The sequence below is a fragment of the Pseudophryne corroboree genome, chromosome 2 (genome assembly GCF_028390025.1).
Source record: "Pseudophryne corroboree isolate aPseCor3 chromosome 2, aPseCor3.hap2, whole genome shotgun sequence".
In the NCBI taxonomy this organism is placed as follows: Eukaryota; Metazoa; Chordata; class Amphibia; order Anura; family Myobatrachidae; genus Pseudophryne; species Pseudophryne corroboree.
Genome location: NC_086445.1, coordinates 637,259,708 through 637,287,121, shown reverse-complemented (window position 1 = coordinate 637,287,121; position 27,414 = coordinate 637,259,708).

The window sequence follows — 27,414 nt, the reverse complement described above, 5'->3', positions numbered from 1 at the left end:
GCGTTGCGTATAGAAAGGGCACTACTGTGTCATCTAATGTGAATAAAGAGCAATAGGGTGTGGTGTAATGTGAATAAAGAGCAATTCAGTGTGATGTAATGTGAATAAGGGGCTCTACTGTGAGGAGTAACATTTATAAGGTAAAGTGATACTACTGTGGGATGTAATATGAATTATGGACACTATCACATGATCAAATGTGAATAAAGTTGCAGTACTGTGTGGCATAATTGGAATTGGGGTTACTATTGTGTGGCCATGCCCATTGCCAGCAAAAACACAGCCATTTTTGGGCTGTGCGCCAAATGTGAGAGATGTTCCTAATTAAAATATAGGGGGCGCAAACACCAAAATAAGGACTACTACCGGTGAGGGGTGATAGTGCTGGGAAAGAGTTGCAAGGTCAGAGGCGGAACCAGCGGTGGTGCTAGGGGGCACCAGCCAAAATCTTGCCTAGGGCATCATATTGGTTAGGGCCGGCTCTGCCCGCAAGGGTCTCTTTTGCGCTCACCCCGCTGCCTGCATGCCGTCGATCGGGATCCCAAGTGCCGGCATAACATTCTACACCCCATCCAGAGGTATCCCTATGTTTTCCAGAATCGACCTGACCCAGGACCAAAAGCTTGTACGCTGGGACACTCACATAAAAGATGCCAGAAAGTGCCTTGGGCAATGGTACATTTAGGGCAGGCATCAGAGTGCCAGCTCCAAAACTTTACCAGCCTGGCCGGAGTCATATAGGCCCTGTGAAAAATAATGTAAAAATAAGGAATATTACTGCGCTGTTAATGAATTATCAAATAGCAGCTCCTATTTAGTAGATGATATGAATAAATAAATATTTGTAGCGAGCGCTTAAATAACTAAATGAGATGTACTAAGTGTAATATTTATAATAATATGTTTACTATGCAATACCTGTAAAGGTAAAAAGGTTAATTTAACTTTTAAATGTTTAAGCTCCATTTGGAGTGCTTTGTGATAGATAGCAGTCCATGCGGGTGAGACAGCGGCGGGTCCCGTTAATTGCCGGCGGCTGGAGCTGCAAAGGTAATTACTTTGAACAGCGTTCTCTATCTGTTCCTAGCTAACCGACCTTTGGCAGATGGTCTTCTCCTTGCTGGCCGGCTGGTTCCCTTGATGGTTATCCTCGGGCAGTGCTTCACCGCTCGCTCCTTCAGAGCTGCGGAGCTGGTCTTTGAAGTCACTTCCCTCTCTGTCTCCACAACGGATACAGCTTTCTGAGTGAAAAATAAAAAACTGAATCTGCTGATATTTAATGGATTTAGTGACAGTGCATGGATATTCTATAACAAGTTCCCATTCCTCCTCATCAATTGGGCCCAAGTCGTTCTCCCACTTTTCATGAAGACAAGAAAGTGGGTCGTTGTGAAATATAGAAAGAAGATATAAGTAGGCAAGGGAGATTGTCTTATCGCGACCTAAATTATTAATAAAAGTCTTAATAGAGAATGGAAGGAAGACAGGCGGTGACTCCCTAAACTGTGCCTGCAGTGCATGTCTGAGGGGCCCTATACACTAGCCGATCCGCCGCCGAGCTGCCCGACGGCGGATACGGCCGACGAGCGACCCGGCGGCAGGGGGGCAGTGACGGGGGGAGTGAAGTATTCTTCACTCCCCCCGTCACGCGGCTGCATTGAAGTGCAGGCAAATATGGACGAGATCGTCCATATTGGCCTGCATGCACAGCCGACGGGAGACCAGCGATGAACGAGCGCGGGGCCGCGCATCGTTCATCGCTGGAGTCTCCACACTGAAAGATATGAACGAGTTCTCATTCATTTATGAACGAGATCGTTCATATCTTTCAGAAAATCGGCCAGTGTGTAGGGCCTATAAGTTGGAGAAAACGATAAAAGTATGAGTTAGGCAGATTGAACTTATCTTTCAATTGCTGGAAAGATTTCAATGTACCACCACAGTATAAGTGGGACAGAGACACAACAGACCTGGGAGTCCACACTTCACGTCCAGCAAGAGACCTCAGTTCAGGAAGCAAACAAGAGTACCAGAGGGGAGTGTCCGGGTCCAGACCATCAAATTTCGTCAAAACCCATAGTGCTTGCCAGATTTAACAGCTTGAAAAATAATGGGGGAGAAAACCTTGAGCTGTTGCTACTTAGAAAAACCTGCAGAGGCGTAAAGCCAGGGAAATAACATCTAAAAAATACATGTCATAGAGACCCTTCATCAGTATTCTGGAGCCATGTCCTGATGTGCGTCATTTGAGCAGCGTAATAGTACAGTTGGAAATTAGGGAGCACCAGTCCACCATTAGTTCTTAGGGAGTCATTCCGAGTTGTTCGCTCGCTAGCTGCTTTTAGCAGCATTGCACACGCTAGGCCGCCGCCCTCTGGGAGTGTATCTTAGCTTAGCAGAATTGTGAACGAAAGAGTAGCAGAATTGCTACTAAATATTTTCTTGCAGTTTCTGAGTTGCTCCAGACCTACTCCTAGATTGCGATCAGCTCAGTCCGTTTAGTTCCTGGTTTGACGTCACAAACACGCCCTGCGTTCGGTCAGCCACTCCCCCGTTTCTCCAGACATTCCTGCGTTTTTCCCTGACACGCCTGCATTTTTTAGCACACTCCCAGAAAATGCTCAGTTACCACCCAGAAACGCCCCTTTCCTGACAATCCTTCACCGATCAGCAGTGCGACTGAAAAGCGTCGCTCGAACAGCAGCAAATCTACTAAGTTTTGTGTTAAATAACTTAGCGCATGCGCTCTGCGTACCATGCGCATGCGCAGTTAGCAATAAATCGCAGCATAGCGAAAATCGGCAACGAGCGAACAACTCGGAATGACCCCCTTAGTCTGGTAAGAATATTTAACTGAAGCCTAGGACGCCCAGCAGCCCAGATTAAAGAGGATAAAATACTATTTAACTTCCTGAAGAATGAGGGAAATATATAAACTGGAGACTGAAAAAGGATATATAAAATTTTAGGCAATAATAGCATTTTAATAAGATTGACCCTGCCAGACACCGTCAGTGGAAGTTTACACCATGATTTAGATTTACGTATAATATGTTGCATCAATGGTTCCATATATAAGGGAATAAAATCTGATGGATCATTTGTAATTTGAACCCCTAAGTACTTAAATTGGTTGGTCCAGCACAAAGGCAGGGAAATTTTAAGGGTAGTAGGAGGAGGGCTGATCACTGGCATTATAAAGGACTTGGTCCAATTTATGCGAAGGCCAAATAATCTGCCAAACTCATCAATCACTTGTAAAAGCAAAGGCATAGACATAGACATAACATAGTCTGGTAAAAACAATAATAAATGATCCGCATAAAGAGCAACCTTATCAGACCTAGAGCCTTTGCCTATACCAATTATGCCTCGGTGCGACCTAATAATGCATGCCAGAGGCTCAATGGCAATAGCAAATAGTGTATGGGAGAGAGGGCACACCTGCCTGGTACCACGGGATAAAGAAAAGTAAGAGGAAATGTACCCATTTACTGAGATCCTGGCACTTGGTTGTTGATAAAGCAGTTTGGTCCACTGTATATAATTAGGACCAAAGCCCATAAGGGTCATAACCTCCCAAAGGTAAAGCCATTCCACACTATCAAAAGCTTTGGCTGTGTCTAAAGAGACTACGACCGAGTCGGACAGGAATTCACGCGGGGCTTGAAGGAGAATACAGTCAACGTTAGTTAATGGAGGTGGACATGCCAGGCTGGAGGTGGACTGGTCCGAGTGAATTATAGTTGTAATAACAGTATTGAGCCTCATGGCCAATATTTTTGCCAGGATCTTGGCATCAGTGGGAATGAGAGATATTGGCCTATATGAATCTGGAAACCTGGGGTCCTTACTAGGTTTCGGTAGCACGATAATAATGGCCTCGGACATAGAGGGGGGAAGTTTATTCGCTGCAAATATATCTAAATATAAGGTATGCAACATGGGAGCAAAAGTGTTAATATGCTGTTTATAGAGTTCAATAGGGAGCCCATCACTTCCAGGGTCTTTTCCACCCGGAAAGGAGCCGATTGCTGCGGTTACCTCATCTACAGTCAGGGGCTCCTCCAAAAAAGTACAGGACTCAGAGGAAAGTTAAGGAAGATCAATAAGTGATAAATATTGGCATATGTCCTCACCCGAGCAGGTTAAGTGGGATGTATAGAGTTCACTATAAAATTACAGGAATGTCTGCGCAATTTCTAGTGTTGTATTAACGGTAGAACCAGCAAAGTCAATCATTTGCGTGACAGCTGTCCCAGGGTGATCATATTGTACAAAATGGGCTAAAAGACTACCAGGTCTATCTGATTGCACATAGATATTATTATCCTGAAACATAAGAGATGGGAAGTTTTTATCCGATAAGTGAGCTAACCAGGCCAACGGGCTTTAGTAGTGAGTAGTGGACACACCATCTCTTAAATATTCAGATTCCAGTGCACTCTCATTCGTATCCGTTTAATAAGCGTGCCGTGCATATAGGGCTTAAATAATTCCTACTCTACAGTAACATGTGTAGACCCAGTGTTAATGTCAAAGTATCCATCCCATTGTTTTTCCAAATCAGGGCCAGCATCTAGTTGGGTCAACCAGGACGGGTGTAATTTCCAGTAGGACTGTCCCCTCTGACACTCCACAGTAAGCGACAACATCAGGGGTGAATGATCGGAAATCCTTCTTGACTCATAATGGACATCTGTTAATTTAGATAGGAGAGAAGGGGAAACTAAGGCCAAGTCGATTCTGGAAAAGGAACCATATGTAGTAGAGAAACATGAAAACTGTTGCAATATAGGGTGACTGTGTCTCCAAGCATCCACCCACCCCAAATTACCAATAAAATCAGAAAATTTCGAAGGACCATCGCTAGTCATGGGAGTGGAGGGCACTCTCCATTTGTCCAGGGAAGAGTCCAAAAGATTATTAAAGTCCCCTAAGCAAATGACAGGGGTATGGGGAGAGGAGACTATAAAGGTAGCAGCTTTTTGTAAGACGTCATAGGAAAAAGGAAGGGGAATGTAGACTACTAATATGAAAAAGGGCTGAGAACACAATTTACAGTTAATAAAAACAAAACGGCCATGTGGGTCAGTGTTAACTGAGAGTAATTCAAATTGTTCAGTCTTTTTTATCAGGACCGATACCCCTCTAGAGAAAGAGAAGTGAGAGGAATGATAAGCCCACCCAATCCATAGTCTACAGAGCAGGGACGTGCGGTGAGCTAAATGGCTCAGGAGGCACTGGCTAACCCCAGAGCCAGATTTACATGCAATATATGAGCCAAAGGGTACATCTGGGCATTATACACAGGTGCAGCAGTATAAACTCCTGGAAATCTGGTGAGTTTTGATTAGAGATGTGTGGAAAGGATACACAGGTGAGGCACTGCCTCACCTGCCATAGACTTTTTACTTCAGAGTTAGGGCTATAAAAATTAGAATAATGTAAAGGAGATATTTCAAACAAATTACCAGTATTTTTCATATATTTTATTCAGTCAAAACTCTGGTTTCAATGTAAGTATGACAGGAAAGGCTCTGCCTCACCTGCCTCACCCCACCGCACGTCACTGCTACAGAGTGACAATAACCTATTACCCTCCAAATGGGTCTCACTGAGACAAACAATGTGTGGTCCATGTTTCTGAATCATTTTTATTTTGTCGTTAAGGCCACGGGCATTCCAGGCCAAAAGTTTTGAATCAGGCATAGGCCGTGCAGATCAATATAAGGCCGGATAATAATAACAATACAGTTCCCCCTGAAAAAATTATTGGCTGCAGTCACCATATAATCATAAAAAGAGTAGGAAAGAAGAATACGAGCAACTATACTATTCAACATGGTACCCCAACATAGCAGTGTAGACAGGTAGGGTGGCAAGGGGCGTTGTGCAATATCACTAACAATATAAACCCTCCCCTTCACAGATTCCAAAAATACAATAAAACAAACTATGAATAGCATAAAACACAGTAAGCAATACATCAGGTAGTATTAGGGAGCAGCGAGCAGCAGCCCCACCAAAACAGTTACAACAGTGCCAACCTTCTCCATGTACCATCTGCGCAAAACATATACCACAATATGCAATCAATGTACAAGTAGCATCACATAAATATAAAAAACAAAAAATTAAAAAGGAAGGAAAACAGGAACAAGAAAATTCCCAACTTCCCCCCGCCCAGTATACCTCCCCACCCCTAACTAAACCCTACAATAGAGTAAACCTAACTGATATCTACGGGTGAGGCGATAAGTCTAAACCAGAACCACCAGAACATGGTGGCTCCCAGCAGTGGCGGAACTAGCGAGCGGTGGGCCCAGGTGCGACAAAATGCTTTGCCCCCCCCCCCCCCCCCCCATCCCATCCAAGTCCTCTCCCTCACCCCTGGAGAGGATCTGGTGAGGGGGACCTGCTCAGGGCCAGAGAAATGGATACCTAGCAACAGTGCTGTAACTAGACATTTTAGCACTGTGTGCAAGAAACGGCATCGGAGCCCCACCCCTGCATGCAATACAGGGGCAGTACGCGTCGTAGGCGCGCGCAAAAATACATAGGGGCGTGGCTTCGTGGGGAAGGGGTGTGGCCACAAAATAATACCAATTCATAAAACGGTGCACAGTAGTCTCCATTATTCAAATTACGCCGCACAGTAGCACCACTACACCAGGTAGAGACCCTTTTACACCTTACGGCGGACAGATTCCCCTTTTTACACATTACGGCAGACAGCGTGCCCTTTTTACACATTACGGCAGACAGCGTCCCCCTTTTTACACATTACGCCAGGCAGATTCCCCCTTTTTATACATTGCGGCAGACAGCGTCCCCTTTTACACATCACGGCAGGCAGATTCCCCCCTTTTACACATTACGGCAGACAGTCCCCCTTTTTGCACATGAAGAAAGAAAGAAAGAGAAAGAAAGAAAGAATTATACTTACCCTCTCCGCTGGCTCAGGCTCCTTGGTGCAGCTTCTGGCAGAGATCCTGGGCAGGAGAAAAGGAGGAGGAGGGAGGTGGAGGAGTGAGCCGAAGCAGCGCTGTTTCATTGGCTGAGGCGCTGCTGCTGCTGTCCCTCTGCTTCACTATAGGCTGTTCTCCGCTGCTGTGAATGCTGGGATGCGCTTCACAGCAGCGGAAGACAGCCTATAGTGAAGCAGAGGGACAGCAGCAGCAGCGCCTCAACCAATGAAACAGCGCTGCTGCGGCTCCCTCCTCCTCCTTCCCCCTGTACCGCTGCGCTCCTCTCCTCTCTCTCCGGGCGGCTGTGTGCTACGGGCAGCGGTTGCCCGCAGCACACAGCGGCATGTAATGAGTCAGTTTGACTTATTACATGCTTTGGGCCCCTGGACAGAGGCGGGCCCCAGTGCAACGCACTGGTTGCACCGACAGTAGTTCCGCCTCTGGCTCCCAGGGAAAATGCTTGCATGTCCAGGACACAGTAAAAAGGAGATAATAATGCAGGTTGTTAATCCGAGGCCAGCTGTCGGTCACCCGGTGTATAGTGGTCCAACCAGGCAGCTGCCTCACGAGGTGAGCCAAAAAACTTACATTCCCCCCTCCACCACGCGGAGTTTAGAAGGGAACATCATGGAATAGGAGAGGTTGAGATATCGGAGGCGACGTTTGATGGCCATAAATTGAGCTCCATATTTCTGAGCGTCCGCGGCAAAATCTGGGAATGCAGAAACTCTTACTCCATTTCTGGTGAGAGGGCCCTTAGTGCGCTCCAAATGAAGGACAGAGTCATGATCCTTGTAGTGAAGGAACTTAGCGATAAATGTGCGTGGAGGGGCACCAGGAAACAGAGGCCTGGAGGGTATCCTATGGGCACTCTCCACCGCAAAGTGAGGGGTAAAGGAGGCAGCACCAAATAACTCTTTGGGGTAAATTTACTAAGATTCGTATTTTCCCGTTTCAGGTCAAAGTTCAATCACGAATGACATCGAAAGTGTAAAACTGCAACTTTTTGAATTTATTACGACTAATTTGCTAAGCTGTCGTATTCGGATTTTTCTTTTGTTCCGATGTCGATGTCATTCGTGTTTTATTTTTTATTTTTACGGCAGTGATTAGCAAAACACTGCCGACTTTTTAAAAATGAATCTCGGCCGGATCTGTGTGATCCGTGCTCGGGTTCATTTTTTATTTTTTATTTTTAAATTAAACCCTGTAAAATCACAAAAAAAAAATGCGTGGGGTCCCCCCTCCTAAGCATAACCAGCCTCGGGCTCTTTGAGCCGATCCTGGTTGCAAAAATATGGGGGAAAAAATGACAGGGGTTCCCCCATATTTAAGCAACCAGCATCGGGCTCTGCGCCTGGTCCTGGTTCCAAAAATACGGGGGACAAAAAGAGTAGGGGTCCCCCGTATTTTTAAAACCAGCACCGGGCTCCACTAGCTGGACAGATAATGCCACAGCCGGGGGTCACTTTTATATAGTGCCCTGCGGCCGTGGCATCAAAAATCCAACTAGTCACCCCTGGCCGGGGTACCCTGGGGGAGTGGGGACCCCTTCAATCAAGGGGTCCCCCCCCCCAGCCACCCAAGGGCCAGGGGTGAAGCCCGAGGCTGTCCCCCCCATCCAATTGGCTGCGGATGGGGGGCTGATAGCCTTTTGTCAAAATGAAAAGATATTGTTTTTAGTAGCAGTACTACAAGTCCCAGCAAGCCTCCCCGCATGCTGGTACTTGGAGAACCACAAGTACCAGCATGCGGCGGAAAAAACGGGCCCGCTGGTACCTGTAGTACTACTACTAAAAAAATACCCAAATAAACACAAGACACACACACCTTGAAAGTAAAGATTTATTACATACATCCACACAAACATATACACATACTTACCTTATGTTCACACGCAGGTCGGTCCTCTTCTCCAGTAGAATCCAAGGGGTACCTGTTGAAAAAATTCTACTCACCAGCTCCAGGGTCCCAGGCTCCTCGTAGCATCCTTTTGTAATCCACGTACTTGAATAAAATAACAAAACGGAGACCCGAGCCACGAACTGAAAGGGGCCCCATGTTTTCACATGGGACTCCTTTCCCCGAATGCCAGAAACCCACTCTGACTTCTGTCTAAGTGGGTTTCTTCAGCCAATCAGGGAGCGCCACGTTGTAGCACTCTCCTGATCGGCTGTGTGCTCCTGTACTGAGTGACAGGCGGCACACGGCAGTGTTACAATGTAGCGCCTATGCGCTCCATTGTAACCAATGGTGGGAACTTTCTGCTCAGCGGTGACGTCACTTTAGGTCAACCGCAGGGCAGAAAGTTCCCACCATTGGTTACAATGGAGCGCATAGGCGCTACATTGTAACACTGCCGTGTGCCGCCTGTCACTCAGTACAGGAGCACACAGCCGATCAGGAGAGTGCTACAACGTGGCGCTCCCTGATTGGCTGAAGAAACCCACTTAGACAGAAGTCAGAGTGGGTTTCTGGCATTCGGGGAAAGGAGTCCCATGTGAAAACATGGGGCCCCTTTCAGTTCGTGGCTCGGGTCTCCGTTTTGTTATTTTATTCAAGTACGTGGATTACAAAAGGATGCTACGAGGAGCCTGGGACCCTGGATCTGGTGAGTAGAATTTTTTCAACAGGTACCCCTTGGATTCTACTGGAGAAGAGGACCGACCTGCGTGTGAACATAAGGTAAGTATGTGTATATGTTTGTGTGGATGTATGTAATAAATCTTTACTTTCAAGGTGTGTGTGTCTTGTGTTTTTTTGGGTATTTTTTTAGTAATAGTACTACAGGTACCAGCGGGCCCATTTTTCCGCCGCATGCTGGTACTTGTGGCTCTCCAAGTACCAGCATGCGGGGGAGGCTTGCTGGGACTTGTAGTACTGCTACTAAAAACAATATCTTTTCATTTTAAACAAAGGCTATCAGCCCCCCATCCGCAGCCCATTGGATGGGGGGGACAGCCTCGGGCTTCACCCCTGGCCCTTGGGTGGCTGGGGGGGGGGGACCCCTTGATTGAAGGGGTCCCCACTCCCCCAGGGTACCCCGGCCAGGGGTGACTAGTTGGATTTTTGATGCCACGGCCGCAGGGCACTATATAAAAGTGACCCCTGGCTGTGGCATTATCTGTCCAGCTAGTGGAGCCCGGTGCTGGTTTTAAAAATACGGGGGACCCCTACTCTTTTTGTCCCCCGTATTTTTGGAACCAGGACCAGGTGCAGAGCCCGATGCTGGTTGCTTAAATATGGGGGAACCCCTGTCAATTTTTTCCCCATATTTCTGCAACCAGGATCGGCTCAAAGAGCCCGAGGCTGGTTATGCTTAGGAGGGGGGACCCCACGCAATTTTTTTTTTAAAAATAACCACTTTCCCACCCCTTCCCACTGATATACATGCACGGATCTCATGGATCCCTGCATGCCTATCCAATCACGGATATAAAAAGCAGGTCTGTTTTTTTTTTGCACTTTTTTACGAGTTGTAATTTTTCACGGCAGTGTTTTTTTTTTTTTTGCTTTGCACTTCTTAGTAAATGACCGAGATTCATACTTAAACAGCCGCGTTTTGACCGATGGTGTATTCATTCGTATTTTTTTGGATGACCTTCCAAAAAAATACGAATGCCCTCATCACTGCCGTGATTTAAGTTTAGTAAATGACCGAGATGACACTTTGAAGAAAAAACGGCATCTCGGTCAAAATCGGGACCTTAGTAAATTTACCCCTTTGAGCTAAGTTTCAAAAAATTCCTCCGGATGCGAACTCTCTTCTTTCTACGGCAGGCCAACAAACCTGACATTATTCCGGTGCAGGCGTCCCTTCATCTCAAAGGAGCTTGGTTTGGATCGAGGAGACTTGTTGGGGCAGAGTAGAAACATTTTGTTTTAAGGGGCCACTTAAATCCTCCAGGGTAGAGACACGAGTCTCAACCTCACCAACACGATCACAGATTTGTTGCACATCTTGCCGTCGCAGTGAGAGATCACATTGCACTTTGTCAGTTTTGTCAGACAGGCGTTTTTCACTGCCCGCAATAGCTTTCAGCACCTGTTGAATAGATGGGGTCGGGGTGGGTGTGGAAGCACTAGAATCAGCCCCAGAAGGGGGGTCAGGTTGGACAGTCTGGTGAGACTAAGGAGGAGAATTAGAGACTTGGTTGGCAGGTTGTCTGGCAAACTTTTCCAGCTTGGCAGCAGCTTCACCATTATGATTAGAATTAGACAGCCAGGCCTATGCAGTGTTGTCATGCAATAGCACAGAGGGTAGGTGCAAGCACTCCAAATTATAAACGTAGCAGCTGGTGCACCACAATAATAAAACAGTTCAGGAGACCCACTGAATCCGGGGTATAATGTATAATATAAAAAGGACAGGATAAACAGTCAAATAGGGTGCACTCACTGTATATGTCCAGGCAGTGCCGTAACTAGGCATTTTAGCGCTGTGTGCAATAAACGGCATTGGCGCCCCCCCTATGCAAAATAGGGGCAGCAGCGTAGGCGTGCGAAAAATATATAGGAGCGTGGCTTCATGGGGAAGGGGCGTGACCACAAAATAATACCAATTCATACTACGGTGCACAGAGGTCTCCATTATTCAAATTACGCTGCACAGTGGCACCACTACACCAGGTAGAGCCCCTTTTACACATTACGGCAGACAGAATCCCCTTTTTACACATTACGGCAGACAGAATCCCACGTTTTACACATTACAGCAGACAGTCCCCCTTTTTACACATTACGGCAGACAGCGTCCCCTTTTTACACATTACAGCAGACAGAATCCCCTTTTTACACATTACGGCAGACAGCATCCCCCGTTTTACACATTACAGCAGCCAGTCCCCCTTTTTACACATTACGGCAGACAGAATCCCCTTTTTACACAATACGGCAGACAGCGTCCCCCTTTTTACACATTACGGCAGACAGCATCCCCCTTTTTACACATTATGGCAGCCAGTCCCCCTTTTTACACATTACGGCAGACAGCGTCCCCTTTTTACACATTACGGCAGACAGCGTCCCCCTTTTTACACATTACGGCAGACAGCGTCCCCTTTTTACACATTACGACAGACAGCATCCCCCTTTTTACACATTACGACAGCCAGTCCCCCTTTTTACACATTGCGGCAGACAGCGGCCCCCTTTTTACACAATACAGCAGACAGCGTCTCCCTTTTTTTTTTTTTTTTTTTAATTCAACATTTTTTATTGAAGTTTTTCAATTTTGCTTTAACACTTCACACAAACAACACACATAAACTGTCCACACACAACATGTGCAGGAGCAAGGGTACATGTATATAGTATATAATATAACCGGTAGTAATTCTTTCACATAGAACATATAACCACAGGGCATCGGTGTCCTAGTTCGACACATCCTTAACATAGCACGTCCATAGTACTCATAATCATAGCATAAATGGCATAATATGTTACCTATAACATAGCAAAGCAAGGCCAGCCGCGGGGGTGCATACTCCCTAGAAAATCCCATATTGATATCCGGGGAGGGATACAAATCTATTTATTCCCTATCTTTGTAATATTTAGAGTCTATCCATCTACCCCATATTGTGGACCATTTCCTCTCCGCCTTCCTAGCCAGAAATACAAATTTTTCGTGTGCAATTGTTTCGTTAACCAGGGATATCCATGCCCTAGGCGTCGGGGCCTCACCAGCCAGCCATAGCCGGGCAATACAAACCCTAGCTAGTGCGCATAAATTAAGAACATATCGCCTACCAGGCGGATCTAAGGCTTCCTCGTCTATAACCAGCAGTGCACTGAGTGCAGGAGTACAGACGAAGGATGGAATACCTGTATCACACATAATACGCAAAACAGCCGTCCAAAACAAAGACACGCCAGGACATAGCCACAGTAGGTGCCAAAAATCTGCATCCGTGGCTCCACACCTAGGGCATTGCGAGCTGTGGGAACCCCCAATGTGTGCTAACCTCACCGGGGTCATATACACTCTATGGAGGATATATAGTTGTATTTGCTGGTATCTAACAGAGGACGTTGAGATCCGATGGGCTCCCATAGCATTGTTCCATGCCTCGTCCGATAGCATACCCACATCTGTCTCCCATCTGCCCCTAAGAACTGTATGAGGGTCGCTGTGGTGCAGTTGCAGGATACGACCGTATATCCTTGAGACTAAATGCCCCGAATCTAGCGTCTACAACATTGATTTAACCGGGGAGTCAGCCAGGACTGGAGGGCCATTTGGGAACTGGGCTGCCAGCGCGTGTCTCAGCTGTAAGAAGTGAAAGAAGAACCTTGAGGGTATGTCGTGCGCATGCTGAAGTTGTTGGAATGAGTTAAGGATCCCATCACTATATAAGTGGCCTAAGGATGATACTCCCCATTTCCCCCAAACTTCTCGGACCTGAAGATGGCACAGTTCCGACAGCCCATATATGTTATCCAGTGGGGTATCAGGATCAACACCATGGCCCCGCATCACAGAGTGCACCATTTTCCATATAAGTATGGATTGCTTAATAATTGGTAATGTGGACATTTTGACGCTACCGCAAAGAAGTAGTTGCAGTGGGGAGCCCCCCGGGTAGTCATGGTGCAGCATCTGTGAGTGCAGAGCCAGAGCATCGAGGTCATTGACCCATTCCCAGATGTGCATCAGTTGTGCCGCGTAATAGTAGAAACGGAAGTTGGGGAGGGCCAGACCCCCCATTTCTCGTGATCTGGTCATGGTATCTAGTCTTAAACGTGCTCGTTTACTGGCCCATACCAGGGAGGAAAGCAACCCATCTATTTGTTTAAAAACCTTCTGTGGAATATAAACAGGAGATTGCTGCAATATATAGAGAAGTTTGGGCTGGAAGACCATTTTAACCATATTGACCCTTCCCGTGACCGTTAAAGGCAGCTTACCCCACGTTCGCACTCGGCCGCGGAGATACATTATTTGAGTGGTTATATTAAGAGAAGAAAATTTTTGAGGGTCATTAGAGACCCATATACCCAAATATTTAAAGGATTCCACCCACCTTAATGGGAGAGCCACCAACGGGGAGGCAGGGACTTCACCTCTAAGTGGGATAATAAAGGATTTCTCCCAGTTAATCAGGAGACCAGAATATCGCCCGAACCCAACAATAATTTCCAAGATTCTAGGCATAGACTCAGCATAACGATCCACAAACATCAGAACGTCATCAGCATATAGGGCCACCCTGTCCTCCCGGACGCCCACCTTAAGTCCATATATCCCCGCATCTGCCCTCAGAAGGCACGCAAGAGGCTCGATGGCCATAGCAAACAGGGTAGGGGACAAGGGACACCCCTGTCGCGTGCCTCTAGATAAGGGAAAGGAGTGAGATACGAAACCATTAACCGCCACCCTTGCCGAGGGAGAGGAATACATCAGTCGAACATACTTAATAAAGTTCGGGCCAATGCCAAATCTACGCATGACTTCCCATAAATATTCCCATTCCACAGAGTTGAAAGCCTTTGCGGCATCCAACGAAACGACTATGGAGGAGGAAGGCTCCGCACGGGGTATTTGTATGTGGGTAAACAGACGTCTGAGGTTTATGGAGGTCGATTTATTGGGCATAAATCCCGTCTGATCCGGGTGTATAATGTGAGAAATAACTGTATTTAGTCTGCCAGCCAACACCTTAGCCAAAATTTTAATGTCAGTGGGTAGGAGAGATATAGGGCGGTAGGACTCCACTCTCCTAAGATCCTTGTCAGGCTTAGGGAGAACCACAATCACTGCCTCCGCCATAGAAGGGGGGAGAGACTCCTGTGTAAATATCTGGCCGTATAACTCAAGTAGACGCGGGACAAAAAAGTCCAAATTATGGTTATAGACCTCGGAGGGTATTCCATCCAAGCCCGGGGCCTTGCCGCTAGGGGAGGCCTCAATCGCTGCCCTAACTTCATCGGAGGAAATAGGTGCCTCCAGAAGGTCGCGAGCCTCACTAGATAAGGTGGGGAAGCAGACCCCGTCTAAATAATCGTTCAATTGCGATGAGGTGCAGTCCATTTTAGATTCGTACAAGTGGCTGTAGAAGGATACGAATTCAGCCGTCATTTGTGGAGTCTGGGTTAGGGAAACGCCCTCAGCGCTCACAATCTCTACCACTACACTAGTAGGTCTGTCACCCCGAGCCAGAGAGGCCAGGTATGTCCCCAGCCTGTCCCCAGTAGCGTAAAAGGTGTGAGATGAAAAGAGGAGTCTATGCTGAGTCTTTTCCATTAGGTACTCTCTCCATTCCCTTTGAGCTGACAGCCAGGCCACCCTGGAACTGTCCAAAGAATCTTGCAAGTATTGCAACTCTGCTGCGACACTATGAACCTCTAACTCAGCCTCCCTTCGCTTATAGAAGGATTTCAAAGCAGACACCCGTTTAATCAAGCTCCCCCTTAAAAAGGCCTTAAATGTGTCCCATAAATTAGAGATAGCTTGGCTGGCACTATTCAGCTCAAAAAATTCCCGCCATGCAGCCACCAGGTCAGAGCCGTCCCCCATGTGAACCAGCCAAAATGGATTAAACTTCCACACAGCCTGGCCCCTGTCGCAATTAAAGTCTAAATTAAAGGTTAAAGGGGAATGATCTGATATACCCCTAGTCTCATATCTAATATTACAGACGCGGGGGACCATGTCGCTCGAGAGGAGGGCCAGGTCAATCCTAGAGAACGAGGAATGAGAGTGTGAGAAACACGAGTATTGTTTAAGAGAAGGGTGTCTCAGTCTCCACGGGTCGACCAGGCCCAGCCCCGAGACCACATTTGCAAAACCGTATCTCCCAGGACATGCAGCAGACGGGGACATAGAGAGCCTATCTTTTGCCACATCTAGCACATTATTGAAGTCCCCGAGACAGATGACAGACACCCCAGGGGATGAGGCCATGAACCCAGCAACCTTCTTAAGAACATCGGGAGAGTATGGAGGGGGCACATAAACAGCTAGTAGGAGGACAGGGACATAAAATAATCTACATTTCAAAAACACATATCTCCCCCAGGGGTCCGTCTGTATGGATTCCATTACAAAGGGGACGGTCCGCCTAATAAGGACCGAAACCCCCCTTGAGGCAGACGTGTGCATAGAGTGGTATGCCCATCCCACCCAGGGTCTCTTCAGTGAGAGAATCTTACCCCCCACCAAGTGTGTTTCCATAAGGCAGACAATATCAGCGGCATATTGTTTGATCTGTCGGAGTACAAGAGACCTCTTAATTTTATCATTGAGCCCTCTCACATTCCACGATAACACCTTAAGCCCCGCCATAATACAGCAAGAGTATAGTAGGTGCATCACCCCGCGGCCAGCCAATCCCACCACGCACAGATTTAGTAACCAGACACCGCTGCTTATACTGCACAGAAACATACCAGACACATTCATAACATACATTTCCCTTCAAAAACCAAATATAGCCTAACAACCTCCCCCACCCCCCTCCCCGTATACCACCCCCAACATGTAGCATACTTGGATCCCAGAACTGAGTGTACATACCTAAAAAAATAAGTAAACTAAACTTTGTCGCACCATCGAACTGTGCAACCACTCCTTGATAGGGGCCAAGAATATAATGACTCTTGGAAATGGAGAATAACTAGAGAAAAGAAAAAAAAAGAAAAATTAGGAGGCAGCTCCCAGCCACCAACTATTCCCCCTCGAAAACAAAAACAAGTGAGGGGAAATCATAAAGGCCCATCCTCTAGGTCCGTCTATTACCCAGATACGCCATACTCGGGTATCGTGAACCACCCACATTGGGCCAATTAAATAATAAACCTCCCCCCCGCCTCCCACACATAGGAAGAAAGGAGAGCAAAAACCCCCAAGGTATAATCATCAACAAAAGCATACCAAGTATATCATGACTGACTTACAGACTATACATATATCCTGTCTGAACTGCATGAACATTGTAGCGGGGGCTAAAGGAAGCATTGACAACACTCAAACAGGCCCGCATCCTATCGCCTCGCAATATCTAGCACATGTATCTTAAAACCGACAAAATAAGTAGCCATAAAAGAAGAACAGGAGAAAGTCAGCTTCCAGGGTCCGCCGGATATTCACTAATCCGCAAGAGCACGTCTCGCCGGGAATCGTCTGTCCAGCCACACCATGGCCTCACGAGGAGTCGTGAAAAACTTTGTTTCCCCATCCGCCACTACTCGCAGTCTGGATGGGAATAGCATGGCATACGGCAGGTCAAGTTCACGGAGTCTCCTCTTGACAGGTATAAACTGAGCCCTATCTTTTTGTACATCCACCGCAAAGTCCGGAAATACCGATATTGGCGATCCGTTCCATTTCAGAGGGCCCTTAGTACGAGCCAGCCTCAGAATTGTATCCCGATCACGGTAATGAAGGAACTTAGCAATAAAGGTACGGGGTGGAGCCCCCGGCGGCAGCGAGCGCATCGGAACTCTATGGGCCCGTTCAACAGTGAAATAAGGTGAGAATTCCTCAGATCCGAAAGAATCACGGAGCCATTTTACGAGAAACTCTTCTGGAGCGGAGCCTTCTTCTTTCTCAGGCAGGCCGATGAAGCGGACGTTATTGCGCCGCAGACGCCCCTCTACGTCCGTGAGCTTTTTGCGCACATCATTCATCTGAGACTCCAAAGCATCAGTGCGACGACCCAACGGGCCAACGGAGTCTTCAATATTGGAAATTCGGGTCTCCGCTTCTACCACTCTCTCTCTCACCCGCTGGAGGTCCTGATGAATAATGGAGAGGTCGGATTGCACCTGCCCAATTTTATCAGCCAGGCGCACTTCGCTGGCAGTTACCGCGTCCAGTACTCTCTGCAGTGCAGCATCTGGAGGGTCAGAGGAGACGGAACTATAAGCAGGAGATGGGGGCGATGCCTCGGATCTTGTAGTCTCCCCTCTCCGCTGTTGGGGGCCCTGTTCACGAACAAACTTATCCATCGCTCCTGCCGCCGCACCGGTCTGGCGACCCTTCACCATTTTGGACAGCACGGTGTTGGTTCTCCCGGTCCGCAGGACGTATCAAAGCAAATACAGGCAGAGAAAAAAAAAAAAAAAGGCCGGCAAACGGGCGTCAGGTAAACTATAGATATGTATAAATAGCCAGCAGGGCCACAACCTCTGGATGTAGTGCACCGTGACCAACCACTTCAGCAGGGGTGTAGGGATTATCACTCCCAACCAGAGCTGCAGGGCATATATTACTGGTTCCCGGCCCTTCCCTGTCAGCAAGCTTGAAAGTTATAGTAGAAGGAGGGAGAGGGTCATATGCCTCCCAGTGTCCAGCAACTTCCCCAGCGCCTTAGTCCCAGTATAATAGAGGGAATCCAGAAAATGGCCGCCAAGGTATTTTCCCCATAGAATACAGGGTACCCCACACTTCCTCCAGGCTTCCCCCACAGGAGTAAGGGTGCCTCACTTATATTTACTGGCCCCTCAAGTGTGTCCCGACAGGCTGGTGCAGGCTGCGGCGGACAGCGGAGCCGCACTTCCGGATTCGCGGGCAGCGCGTCCCCGCAGCAGAAGAGGCAGCGACAGAGAGGTTCACCCGCGGCTCCCCCTGGACCTCGCAGAGGATCAGCAGGGCTTCAGCTAAGAGCAGGCGCTCTCGATTCCCCGGAGCTCCGGCCGGCCGCAGCGAGCGGCAAGTGAAAGGACGCAAAGCCGAACTTCCGGTCCCCACACGAGGCAGCGGCTCCCGGCACGGATCAGGGCCCGCCGGCGTCCAGAGCTCCCAAAACTCCGGAGACAGCGGCAGCAGGTATAAAGTCACTCCAAGGGGAGGCAGGAAGCACTCATGTAACGGTGGCTGCAAAGTTGGACCCAGAGGGGGATACAGGATTTATTAGCAGGATAAAGTGGCTGGAGAGCTGCACACTATGAGTGTTACTCCATGCCCGTCCTGGCCACGCCCCCCCAGGTTCTCCCTTTTTACACATTACGGCAGCCAGTCCACCAGTTTTTACACATTACGGCAGACAGCAGCCCACTTTTTACACATTGCGGCAGACAGAATAGATAGAGAGATAGATAGAGAGAGAGATAGATACCATCTCTCCCCACTGGCAGACGGGCTCCTCGGTGCTGGCAGATCCCGGGCAGGGGAGAAGGAGGGAGGGGGACTGGAGCCGCAGCCGCGCACTGTAATTGGTGGTGGTGGCGCCGCTGCAGCAGTCTCTGTTTCCGCATTGGCTGCCCGTCGCCACAGTGAATGCTGGGATGGTCAAAGTGCATCCAGCATTCACAGCAGCGCCGGCCTGCCCATGCAGAAGAAGAGGGACTGCTGCAGCGGCGCCACTACCAATTACACATCGCTGCTGCGGCTCCAGTCCCCCTCCCTCCTCCTCCTCCCCTGCCTCCGGCGCTGCTGCTCTCCTCTCCTGCTTCCGGCTTCTCCACCGCGACGCAACCAGCACAGCGGAGGCGGCTTGTAATGAGTCAATTTGACTCATTACTGTGCTGTGTGCCAGGCACACCTGGCACACACATAGTTACGGCGCTGTGTCCAGGAGAAGTCACCAGTAGTCTCCGATGTCACAGCACCCCAGCAGCAAACGGAGCTGAAAAATGTGTTGCTCGTGGTGTAACCTTTCAAAATGGTCGCCGGTCATTCAGTAGTCACCATCCACCCCTCTGCAAACAGCACACAGGCTGGAGAGGTAAGCTGTTCAGGGCCACGTGGCAGCAGAAGTCCTGGATCTCAGTCCCAGCACTGAGGAAAGCCGGACACAGCCGCAGGTAGAGAGAGCAGGCTGCCGGGGGGGGGCACGACTGGAAACCCGACCGCGCCCCAGGGATCAGCAGGGCACACAGGCTGCAGGACAGAAAAGGCAGCCGCTGCGCACTGATAGGAAGTATCGCGGGTCCGGGAGTCACCAGCGGCCGCTCCACAGTATGTGTGTGCTGTGTGGCCGAGAATGTGGCAATGGAAATGGGTCAGGATGGGTAAAACGGATAGTAGGACTCCAGGAAACTGCGACCCACTCCCTTGCTGTTGTAGCCACGCCCCCAAAAAGAAACTATATTTAATATGATTTAAAGGTATCCAGCCTGTGTTCCCTACCTAGCCAGTGTCCATCCACCTCTTCCACATATCTTTTATTTCTACTTTCCTTAATGTCTCACATGTCACCCCTGCTCATTTTACTTTCTCCTTCCCTTACTTTCCCCCTGTACCTCCCTTTATCACCATGCATTTTTCACTCTCTCCTTTCATTTCCCTCATGCCTGCACCTCTCACTCCCTCCTGAAAACCACTCTCCAAGTCAACCATAAAGAGAAGACTTTGCAAAAGCAAATTCAGAAGGTTCATTACAAAATGTACTGAAAACCCATCAAAAGCCTCAAAAATAGAAAGGCCAGGAAAGACTTAGCAAAAAAAAAAAAAACTCTAAAAAAAGTCAACCCAGTTCTGGATCTTCATTCTTTGGACACACGAAACTGTACCAGAATGATATGAAGAAAAAAGTATGGAGAGGGCTTGGAATGATCATGATCCAAAGCATAAAAAAATATCCCTGCTGTTAGGCGCAGCGGTCCGTAGCCGGCCGCTGCACCTTCTCCTCTTTCTGCACGGCGCCTGGCAACGCTAGGGATGCCGTGCGCGCTGAGCCGCCGGGTCCCTAGCAATGCTAGGACGCCGTGCGCGCTGAGCCGCCAGGTCCCTAGCAATGCCAGGACGCGTGCGTGCAGAGCCGCCGGATTCCATAGCTACGGGGACGCCAGGGGCGGACCGCGTTCCCCGTTGCTGGTGTTTAATTAGTATGCTCTCACACATGTTCTCTGGTCGTGCAGCAAGGCAGCTGCACGACATTTTGGGTAATTAGGCTCTGGACTCTGATTGGAGGGTTCCCTGTTTTAAGCCTCCTCAGTGCCTCACACAGACGCCGGTGATAGCTTCCTGCATGCTGCTCATGTTTGGTGAACGTCTGTTCCTGGTCTGCTGTGCCCGGTCTTTCCAGTTCTCTGAGTTCCTGAGTCTTGGAGTAGCCATCTTATCCTAAGGAGTTCTTCTGGTCCTCGTTTACCTGTGGCAGTCGATAGAGGATCTTGCTTGGTTTCGTGAGTGGCGGCTCCGCCGCGAGTTGCGGCCTAAACCGCTTTATATTGTTTTCTGTTATTGGAGCATTTGCGGAGGTATCCGCTTCCACAGTCCTCTCCGGTACTCGGCGGTGCCGTGTAGGAGAGTGGACAAGTGGAGTATTTTGTTGTTCTTTTCCCTGGCGGAAATCCGCGCATACTTTAGTTTCAGCTTTGTTAGTAGCCCCTGGCTTTGTTGTTCAGTTAGAGGGCCCCTTGTTATCACCCTGTCTCGGTTCACTCTTTGTCTCTCATTAAGACCTGAGGGGGCATCGGAGTTGGGCAGACGTAATCCGCCCTTCAAACGCGGCTGCCATGGGCCCAAGCAACCATAGTCTCGCAATAGTGTACTGACAGCACGGGCGAGACAACGGAGATAGGGTGCCAGGGGCTATTCTCTTTCCATTCCCCTTTCCCAGCATTACGTTTTGGTATTCAGGTCCTACCGTATAAGATCACCCCTGACCTGAGTATCAGAATCATAACACCTGCATGGCTTCCAGTGGTACAGGGTTACCACTTACCAGTGTTTAATAATGATGGGACAGAAGACAGAAGCAGCCAGATGAATTCTGAGATGTATAGAGATACAGTATACTGCCTTCTTAGGTTCAGACAAAGTTAGCAAAGTTGATTGGACGCCGCTTCACAGATTGACAATGTCAAAAAAAGTACTGCGAAAGCAAACCAGAAGTTTTTTAATACAAAGAAGTGGAATAGTCTTAACCCGATCGACACTTGTTTCACCTGTTGAAGATAAAATTAATGGTAGGAAGACCCACAAACAAACAAGTGAAAACAGCTGCAGTAAAGGCCTGGCAAAGCATAACAGAAAAACCCAGCATTTGGTGATGTCAAGTGGACTGCAGCTTACATCACATTGAGCAGGGGAGAGCGGGTTAGCAGGGATGTTTGTAACATATAGGCTGGCTGCAGGTCTCCGGGGATCGCAAGTGCTGCGTGTCTTGCAGCCGCCACTGAACTGGAATGCTGAATTCGGCTCCACTCTCCTTCAAAGCCCGCCACCTGACTAGGAAATGGGAGTTTAGGGCGGGCTTACCAGGAGAGTGGATGACTTATGCTGAATGCTAAGTCCCGGATTCAGTGGCAGCAGTAAGACGACACGCAGTGATGCCTATCCCCGTAGACTTGCATGTAGGTTCATATGTGCTAACCCGCTCCCCGATGTGATGTGAGCTGCAGCCGCCACTGGTGATGTCCGTGGGTTCCAGCCTTCAGGCAGTCATTGCCTGCAAAGGATTCTAAACAAAGTATTAAAAATTAACATTTTATTTATGATTATGTTAAATTGTACAATTGCATTGTAGCGCCTGAAAATAGGGTATTATGTATAAAAATGGTTGCAATTCCTAAACGTTTCATAAAATATTTTTGTTCAGTCTGTTGAATTAATGCTGATAGTCTGCACTTCAACTGAATCTCCATTGTTTAATCTCAAATCAGTTTTAAGGTTTTACAGAGACAAATTAGGAAAATTGTGTCAGTGTCCAAATATTTATGGACCTAACTGGTTGGTTGGTATTATGAGGTCTGTTTACAAAGCCTTGGATGGAGATAAAGTCCCAGCCAATCAGCTCCTACCATGTCACAGGCTGGGTTTGAAAAAATTACAGGAGCTGATTTGCCGGTACTTTATCTCCGTCCACTTTGCCTCCATCCAAGGCTTAGTTAATAGCCCCTTTATCTCCATCCACTGTATCTCTCAACAAGGATTAGTGCATAGACCCCAAAGTCTTGTACAGATTGAGTATCCCATATCCAAAATGCTTGGGACCAGAGGTATTTTGGATATGGGATTTTTCCGTATTTTGGAATAATTGCTACCATACTGAGATATCATGGTGATGGGACCCAAGTCTAAGCACAGAATGCATTTATGTTACATATACACCTTATACACACAGCCTGAAGGTCACTGTAGCCAATATTTTTAATAACTTTGTGCAGTAAACAAAGTTTGTGTACATACACACAATTAATTTATGTTTCATATACACCTTATTGTTAGGTTCCTGGTGCTCAGAACAGGGGAGATGTTGCGTAGTGAGTCCTGAGCACCAGAACGTGACGCTGAAACGAGGTGTGGTGTGGAAATAGCCCCTAGCACCCTACCTCCATTGTTTCACCCGTGTGGTCCGTTCACGCCTGAGTGACTATGGTTTCTTGGGCCCACGGCAGCCGCGTTTGAAGGGCGGATTAGGTCTGCCCAACTCCGATGCCCCCAGGTCTTAGATTGAGACAAGGCGTGAACCGAGACAGGATAATAACAAGGGGACCTCTAGCTAAAACAAACAGAAGGCTAGGGGCTACTAACAACCCTAAACCTAAATATATGTGCGGCACGCCGCCAAAGGAAAAGAACAACAAAGGAAATGCTGTCCACCCGCCGACACAATACCGTTGTGTACCGGCGGTGACAGCACAAGCAGAACCCTCTGCAAAACACCAGAAACAAATTATAACCAAAGAATACTGCGGTCTGAGCCGACGGACGCGGCAAAGCCGCTACTCACGGAACTGGTACAAATACTGGCAAACGGACAGGAACCCCCAATGTAGCCGACACAGACTCTCAGAACTGGAGGACAGGCAGAATCCCAAACGACAGACCCGTGGACACCAAGAAGCCAGTTATTCGACCAGGCACAGACAAAGCCACAGGACTCCTGGACAGGAACGCTTCACGGCAGGACACAGGATCAGACACTGGAATCGACACAGGAACCGACACTCAAAGCAGCTAGACAGACACTGCTAGACAGGAGCTCAGGAACTGGCAGGGACTAGCTCAGAACTCAAGAACTCTGGAACCCAGGAAACCTGGAAATCTGGAAATATCACCAGCGTCTGTGAATTGCACTGAGCCAGCATATAACAGAGAATCTTAATTAATTATGTCGTGCAGCTGCCCTGCTGCACAACTGAGAGGTGCAATCAACAGACAGGTGAGGCTGAACACATGGGAACAAGCTGCAATCACAGACTCACCACTGGCAGCAAACAAGAATCTTCTTAAACCAGAGCAACGGGAAATCCTGGCCTGCAAGACTATTTATAAACATAAAATAGGAATGAACCACTACCTGTGGTTCATAACAGTACCCTCTCTTTAAGGGTGGGCTCCGAACACCCCATGACACCCACGGGGAACAGAAACAGAAGTATAACATAAAATACATAACCAAAAATGCAAAACAGGAATGAGCCACAGCCGTGGCTCATAACATTACCCCCCCCCCCCCTCCTTGAGGAGGGGTCAAAGGACCCCAAAATTCAGACTTTCCAAAACAAGGGATACAAAAACACTGGTCTAACAGAAACAAGCTGTGACAACAGCTTGTAATGGTGCCCCCCCCCCCCTTGACGGTGGCCACTGGACACAAGACAAGGAAAGAAAAAAAAAACTTCTTTTTTTTTTTAACAAGGCAAGAGTCAATAATCATTTCTTTTTCTTCTTCTTATTTTTACAAAGTTCTTGAGGTCTGACCAAGGTAATTCCCCAAACATTGTCTGAGCTGATGGTACCTCCCAGCAAGGCTGGGTTCAAATCAGAGATTGGTTTCTTAACCTTGGGAGCTGAACTTTCATGCAAAGTACTACTATTAGAAGAAGAGAGAAAAGCACATCCTGCAGTCAAAACAACGGGCTGAGACTCTTGTGCCGAATTTACAGAATACGGTGAACTCTCAGCAGATAAGATGGGTGACCTAGAGGAACCTGAACCAATTTCTTTGGAACCATATCTCTTAATAACTGCATCACTGAATGCCGGGGGATCCTGAAGAATGGGATCTTCAGCTTTCATTAGGCTGGTTGCCCACTCAAAAGGCTCTCCTCTAAAGGAATATATCAGATAGAGCACAAGGGGGGTGATGTATGAAAAAACGTCCTGATGGACGTTATGTGTCCAGGGGCGTATCACCACATTATCGTGGTGATACGCCCGCAGCTGCCGCCACAATGTATGATTAAGGCCCCCGCCGATGTGGGAGTGCGTTATCCTACCTTTCCCGCGGTAGCGCACCTTCCACATCGGCATGCACCCTTCTTCCTGTGTGCACCGCCAGAGGCCCCCGGCGCATGCGCAGTAGAGCTGTGTGGACCAGCAGAAGAATGTCCACGTTAAATAAAGTTTATTCAAAAAAAATAAAAAAAATAAGCCACTGCACATTTTGAACACATCGCCTGCCCGGGGGAGGCGTTCCGGACCGGCGGCTTCAGGAGACGAAAAGGAACAGCAGAGGCAATCATACATTGCCTCTGCTCTTCGTCTCCCATTCAGTACTGCGGGGAAGTGGTAAGTGGCGGGGGCGCGCGGCGGCCAGTGCATACGGCGTTAACACGCCGTTCATACATATGGGTGCAGCGCAAAATGCTGCCTTAAGGTGCGCTGTGGTCAGCGGGAACCACAGCACACTTTCATACATCTGGCCCCTTGTTCTCTGAAGTGATGCCCAGAAATGGTCTAAACAACAAAATGGTGTAATAGTGTTTGTAAAGCGCCAGAAATTGGACGAAGTCCCCATCAAAGATTATAGATGTTGAGATATCAACAGAGTCAGGATCTGCTTCCTTCCCATCTGACTGACTAGAGTGCTTTGCTAGGACCTGGTCACTATTGACCTTACTCGAGGCTAAGACTTTCTGAACCCCACCTGGGGCAGAGACCCTCGGAACCCCACCTGGGGCAGTGGCCCTCGGAACCCCACCTGGGGCAGTGGCCCTCGGAACCCCACCTGGGGCAGTGGCCCTCGGAACCCCACCCGGGGCAGTGGCCCTCGGAACCCCACCCGGGGCAGTGACTTTCTGAACCCCACCCGGGGCAGTGACTTTCTGAACCCCACCCGGGGCAGTGACTTTCTGAACCCCACCCGGGGCAGTGGCCTCCGGGAACCTCGCTGGGGCAGTGGCCTCCGGGAACCCCGCTGGGGCAGTGGCCTCCGGGAACCCCGCTGGGGCAGTGGCCTCCAGGGAACCCCGCTGGGGCAGTGGCCTCCAGGGAACCCCGCTGGGGCAGTGGCCTCCAGGGAACCCCGCTGGGGCCAGCACCTCGGATTCTTTTACTGGGACCGGGCCGTCGGCCTCCCTCACTGGGACCGGGCCGTCGGCCTCCCTCACTGGGACCGAGCCGACGGCCTCCATCACTGGGACCGAACCGTCGGCCTCCCTCACTGGGACCGAGCCGTCGGCCTCCCTCACTGGGACCGAGCCGTCGGCCTCCCTCACTGGGACCGAGCCGTCGGCCTCCCTCTCTGGGACCGAGCCGTCGGCCCCCCTCTCTGGGACCGAGCCGTCGGCCTCCCTCACTGGGACCGAGCCGTCGGCCTCCCTCTCTGGGACCGAGCCGTCGGCCTCCCTCTCTGGGTCCGAGCCGTCGGCCTCACTCTCTGGGACCGAGCCGTCGGCCTCCCTCTCTGAGTCGATAATTATCGAAACTTCTCCCGGGACTAAGACTTCCGGGACCTTTGCTGAAGCTATAACCTTCAGAACCTTTACTAACGCTATGCCTCTTGAGTCCTTTCCTGGGGAAGCGACCTCTAGACCCTTCTTTGGGGCTGCGTCTCTCGAGACCCCACTTGGGGATATTACTTCAAAGATTCCTTCTGGGGTTTTGCTTCTCGAGTTCCCTTCTAGAACTATGGTTTTAGACACCTTCTCTGGAGTTGCGCTTTTCAAGTCTCTACCTGGGGTAACAGCTTCTGAGACCCCTTCTGGTATTGACACCTGAGCAATAATATTCGATGTCCCTCTATAACCTAGAGCATCGGGTACCACTCCAGGACTCTGGGCATCGGGTACCGCTCCAGGACTCTGGGCATCGGGCACCACTCCAGGACCCTGGGCATCGGGCACCACTCCAGGACCCTGGGCATCGGGCACCACTCCAGGACCCTGGGCATCGGGCACCACTCCAGGACCCTGGGCATCGGGCACCACTCCAGGGGTTTGCAACTCTGCTTCCACAGGAAAATCAAGAGAGGAGAGAAACATTCTCCTTTGGTTCCTGAATCTATAATGGGGCTCCCTAGCCCAAGGACCCCAATTATAGGACAGAGTGCTTTTTAGTGTGGGTTGTGTGACAAGTACCTCTGCCACAGTAGAGACAGGAGTAGGTCTTGTATCCTGACTCAACTTGGCCAGAGGGCAGGACTTGTCGCCACACTTTGGCTTGCGCAACTCACAGGTCTGCAGATAGTGGCCTAAACCCCCACAATATAGGCATAAATCTAAGTTTCTGCGACACAGACGCTCCTCTTCTGAGAGCCTGGGCCGCAGAAAACTTTCAAACTTTTTCTCTCTAATTAAACCTGAGGATTCACTTGTCACCATA